Source organism: Podarcis muralis, chromosome 7 (genome assembly GCF_964188315.1).
Source record: "Podarcis muralis chromosome 7, rPodMur119.hap1.1, whole genome shotgun sequence".
Lineage (NCBI taxonomy): Eukaryota > Metazoa > Chordata > Lepidosauria > Squamata > Lacertidae > Podarcis > Podarcis muralis.
In genome coordinates, this window is record NC_135661.1 from 32,855,146 (window position 1) to 32,861,145 (window position 6,000).

Here is a 6,000-nt window from a genome sequence, read left to right on the forward strand (position 1 = left end):
CTTGTAGCTGTGCTCAGGGCAATGTGCATGCAAGCTTTAAGTGGAGTCCTATTGGCTAAGACCCCATCTGCACTTTGGTATGTGCTCTGTGACTGAGGGAAGGTTGTTGTGGATCCACTTCTCTCCATGAGATTTCTCACCTCTCTATCGGTTCTACTCATTCTCCATCTGGAACAGGACATGGGTTTCTTGCAGTAGAGGCTGGTCCAGTTTGGTCAACAGGGCACTGCCCCACTAATCTCAGTCTTCTTTTCTGCCTTCTCATTTACAACCAGTCCAAGGGACAGCATGGCCTTTCAGCTTCCTCCTCCTTATTCTGTGTTGTCCTTGTAGAACTCAATAGTGAGGAGGATGGGAGCAACACCAGAATTAGTTGGCTCTGATTCTCATCGCCTCTAGCACCACCTACTGTTGTCCTCCTTACCGTACACCCTACCAGACTCAGTGGGTACCAGTCCACCCACCCCAGCTTCTTGGATATGAGAGTATGTCTCAAATAAATAAATAAAGCAAACTCCACACTCATGCAACTGTCTTTCTGGGATGTAAATGCAACTAGTTCTCCTACTTAGCATGGTGAAATAGAATGGAAATCTACCTAGCCAGTTCAAAGGCATTAGAATTATATGGGCGGGTGGGGGAAGGGTGGAGGAGATTGAGTGCAAAAAGCTTGTCCTGCAAACTTTTCTACATGTCTCAAATTCCAGTCAATATTGCTTTCTTCATCTTTGTGTGTGTGTGTTTAGAAAGGCACAGCTAATTTTCAGGGACGCCATGCTGTTCCCAGAACAACTGGATGCTGAATAGTTTATCTGACACCAATCATTGGGGCTGTTTCTGCTTGGATGCTTTTAGCTTACAAATAGCTATCAGCGACAGACTTATTGTATACTAATCACTAGGCCATTTTGCATGATACTGCTGGCAAATCTTGTTTGAACCGCTGGTCATGGATAGCAGTGTTGAATTTTCAGAAATCAGATGCAGCCCTGATCAATTTGGTGGTGGAGGAGGGGAGAGAATGCACTTCTTTTGTTTTAGAAAGATGGAAGTATATTTTGTCCCAGTGAATAAAAAGCAGAAAATGTCATGCTTTCTGCAAAGAACAGTTTAGGCCTCCCACGAGTTATTCGTGTAGACATTTGCTATGTTCCTTATTCAAGTATGCACACATATCTTTTGCAAGCCTTCATTTAATCAGAGGGGTCAAATTCTAATGAGCCCAGAAAGTGAAATTCGTCATCTAGCAAATGCTCAGAGATCCCTCCTTATTGGGAACTGCTTGATCTCCATGCAGCAATCCAATGTGTTGAATCATAGAACTGCAAGTGGCCCCTTCTCAGTGAAATATCTCCAAGCGCTGGACTGATTGGTTTCCTATTCCAGCTGAACTCTGCTTGAGCAACAAGGTTTTCCAGAGCTCTAGCCTATTCCTTGGTTATTCTTTTGGTCCTGCCTTCTGCTTTGTTCCCTCAACCCTGCCTTCTCCCACCATAATTTGTCCTTTGGTCCCAACCACTGAGTGCAGCAGGGGATTCTGAGAAGACCATAGTGTTAGCCAGCAGGAAGGATGTCTTCTCACCCATCCACCAGTTACTTCCCATGCTCTACCTTAACCCCAACTCTCCATCTTCATGTTTCTGCTGTGATCCACAGGGATGCTCAGTACAGAGGTGGAATGATGGCCTTAGCAAGGGGAAGTCTGTAGCTTCCAATTGGGTTGGTGGGGTAGGCAAGGCTTCAAGACCACAGAGAGGTTTATGGAGTGAATCCTGTAATTGAGGCCAACCATACCAGTTGTCTTAGCAATGCCCACCCAGCCCTGTTGACTTAGCAATGCAACTGGCCAAGTTTTACAGCAGGGCTAGGTAGTCATTGGCTGAAAGCCCCAACTTCTAAGTTGTTGCCTCCTGGCCAGTTAAAGGGCCTATGCCTTCTTCCACAGTTGTTGGCTCCTCAGTTGTTCATAGTAGGGTTTACAGTTGTGGGGATTTCTTCTTGGGTTTCTCTCTTGATGCCCCAAGGAATCTGTGGACCAGCCATCAAAGTCTGGCAGCAGAAGACTCTTCCTAGGACTCGGGAAGGACAGGCAAGCTCTGGTACCAGCACAGAGTAGGGTTGGCATATGTCCAGATTTCCCCAGACATGTCCAGGACTCCAATGATGGAATTAGAGTCCAGGGGGAAATTTGGGAAATCAACAACTGTTTATGTCCATATTTTTACTTCTTAAAATATGGCAACCCTAGCATAGAGCTAAAGAAGGAAGTTAGAAAAGCAATTCTCTTTCTTACTTCCTCCATGTACTTTTCAGTGCTCAGATTAATTCTACTGGAAGTAAGCATGGGGGGCCATGGCACTTGCACCCAAATCCAAATGTATCATCAGACCCCAAAACATTACCCCTGAATTAATTGATTAAAACTTGTTGGGTTACTCAGTTAAGGTGTCTTTAATTGCGTGGTAGCCCTTTTTTTTAAACCCATGTTTGTATCTCATGAATACAGTGGAGGGTGCAGGTCTGGGTGATTTCTTCTGTAGGACCACTGTTGAAGGGAGAGGGACTTTCATTTATTGCTGCTACAGGAAACCACAGTTGTTCACCTTTAGGAATAAAGGCAGATGCACTGAGCAGTGAGTAGACAGCATTCATCAGAAGAGAAATGGAAATCAGACATATTTGAAAGAGGAGCCTCCAGACATTTACATTAAAAACATACTGGAGGAGTCTGGTTCGTGAAGCCTTTTGCAAATACTTCAGAGTTATCTGCTTTTCAAGAACATCTGTTTTTGCAAGTTGTCTGGGTAGAATTTAATTTTGATGTAATGAAAGCAAAGAGAGCCTGGAAAGATCTGTGGCTTTGCAGATTTGTAAGAATCCCCACCGCTTCATATACCAAGTAGGCTGAATCAATGTTAATGCTACCTTGTGGTGTTGGTTTTTTTAAGCAACAAGATATTTCTGACTCCAAGACTTCAAGCCAGGGTTCATTGGGACTACCTGTAATGATCCAGACCAGTACGGTGTAAAGTTATTTTTCAGTCACCCAAGTAAAGAAATCTCAGCAGGTTAACTTTACTAAGGCTTGAGGGATCAATCTATTGACTGAATTGATATATAGTTTCAAATATGCAAATATTTTCATCTGGAAATGAAGGAATACTCTCTCACACACTACATATATGATAGACAGACAGACAGAAAACAAGGTCTGCTCTTCGCATGATCCTTTTTTGTAATGAAACCAAGTTATTTCCTTTTAAATTGTTTTGATCCTTTCCCCTTCTTTACTACTACTGGATGGATACTTGTTTACTGCAGCTGCTGAAACTCTGTAACTGAAATATTCACTTACTTGCAAAGATAAGTGGCTTTGATTTGTTCTAGCCTAAGTACTTTTGTGGGGAATGTTTGTTTAAAGGTGGATTATGTTAGATGTAAAATCTAACCAAGTTTTAATACGTTTGGAGAATATCAGCCATTGTGCTATCTCTACTAGGAGAAATAACCTGTTTTCCCAACCTCTCTCTCCAACAAGGATTTTTGCAGTAGCTGGCTGGAAGACGAAGGCAAAGGAAAGGATGAAAATGTCCTCTACCCATCTGTTCTTCCCAGCCCGGCCATCATGAAAGGTCATAGCTTCCCTTTGTGTGACATTACATATTGTTAGGCACCACCTGTTCTCGGAGCTGTGAGATAATCTGGGCTTCCAGGTGCTTACCCAGGGTTCAATTTCATTGGAATGAAGGTCAATGGAGACTGTGGTGTCTTCAGGATATATGGTTTTATTTATACCTATATACAATTTGAACATAGGATTGAGGGTACCTCAGTATGAACACCCCAACAGATCCCACTTTCTCATTCAGTTTCTAGGGGAGCTCAAAATTCAGCACAGAGCAAGACGTGTCTTTCTATGTCCCCAGTTTCCAGAGCCAGTCCAATACACACGCACAACTCTCTCATAGCCAGTCCCCACCAGCCTTCACCTAGGAAAAGGCCCACCCATTTGTCTCTATGGAAACAGAGCAGATTCTTTAGATATGTTAACTCATTATACTTAACTAGCCAGCCAAAGATCCAAAGTTATGGATGTAGTGGAAAAGGCTACAAAGTTAAAATGGATATATAGAGGACATGTGGCAAGAGGCAACTGAGGCTGATGGAATAAAGCAGTATTGTGTGGAGACCCTACATTTCAGAAGACCCAGGCATCACCTTCTACGCAATGGGTGGATGATCTAAAACTAACAGCAGGGCTTGTGTGGATTCAGGAAGCAAAACAACAGAGAATGATGGAGAGAACATGAAGAGGTGTATATCCAAAGATGGATGTGAGATGTGGAAGAGGAAGACGACTAAACCGAACCTCATCATTTGCATAAATTATAGCTGATGTAATGCTACGCAATTTTTACGCAGTGTTGGCAAAATCTGGACCCTCCTTTTGTTCTCCTTTATTCTGGCATTCTCTGAGATAACTCTCTTGGAATTCTGTGGTGTGCCTCACATGACATTACAGGGAAAGAGTGAGGGAGTAATTTTGCAGTATATTTCCAACCATGACCCATGCTGCGTTCCGAATAGCAGATTTCTTTTTCTCTGGTAACAGCAGTCAGAAGGAGACTTGGATCAATATATCACTACAGGTGGCTACTGAGCTATTGTGCATTCAGCTGCAACTGGAGACAAGCTACAATTCTCATCAAATGAGGTTATTGGCTTGAGAACTGACGGAGCGATGATCAGGGGGCTGTAGAAAAGTGTTGGCATGGGAGTCTTCCACTCTCTCCTTTGTAGCACCATGATTACTTAGCAAAAACGATTAGCATCGCCCAAAGTCTTGCAAACAGAAATGCAAGCAAAAGGAATTTGCGTCTGGGTAACTTAGGCTGCCCAGCATGAAACCCTCTAAAATATACTCGGAGTCGAATGTGAATTTCATGCTCTTTATTCAGCTCGTAGTAGAAATGAATGAAACTTTCCCCAAAACGTCTAGCTATATATACATTATTTACACAATGGGCCCCACGTGATTGGCCTACAGGAGCAGCCCAGAATTAGCCAATCAGGTTGTGGATTCACTTCCTCCAGAAGCCTGATTGGCTGCTCCTGCAGACCAACCAGGTCGCTGATTCACTTCCACCTGGAGCTGGATTGGGTGGCTCCTGCAGACCAATCAGACTGCTGCATTCTGGATCCTATTGTTGTAGGATTCAGCTCAGTACATAACACACTCCTAACTGCAGTTCTGCAGTCACATCCTGTGGCCTAGCGGTGCACCTCTTCAGGCTGCTGGCCAGCCAGCTTTGTCCTTTCCTATAATACTCCATTCCAGCCCCCATCAGTTTGTATTTGAGATTCCTCTCTTGGGATTTTTTCTCTCTCTGAAAGATTTGCTCGTGCTGCTGTAAACCTTCGGTTTTCCCCAAACCCACTGATATCTCCCAAATGGGTGATATCATTTGGACCTCCTGAAGATGCAGACTCAGAGATTTAAGTTCACTTTTGTGTATACAGTGGTACCTCTGGTTACGTACTTAATTCATTCTGGAGGTCTTTTCTTAACCTGAAACTGTTCTTAACCTGAAGCACCACTTTAGCTAATGGGGCCACCCACCGCCGCACAATTTCTGTTCTCATCCTGAAGCAAAGTTCTTAACCCGAGGTATTATTTATTTCTGGGTTAGCGGAGTCTGTAACCTGAAGCGTATGTAACCTGAAGCATATGTAACCCAAGGTACTACTGTATATGGGTTTTCCTCTTAGCTGTTGCCTTTGCTGTCCTGGGCTCCATGTGGGGAAGAAAGGCAGGGTATAAATCCAATAAACTAACAAACAAATACTAAAGACCACCCTGTCTCTGATGTAATAAAACTGCAGAGATTAGAGTAACAAGGGAAGGGGAGCAAAAGCACCTTCTCCCCCTCTTTTGATCAAGAATATGGAAACTGTGAAAACTCAAAGGGAAATTCCAAGCAAACATGTTATGATGAAAGA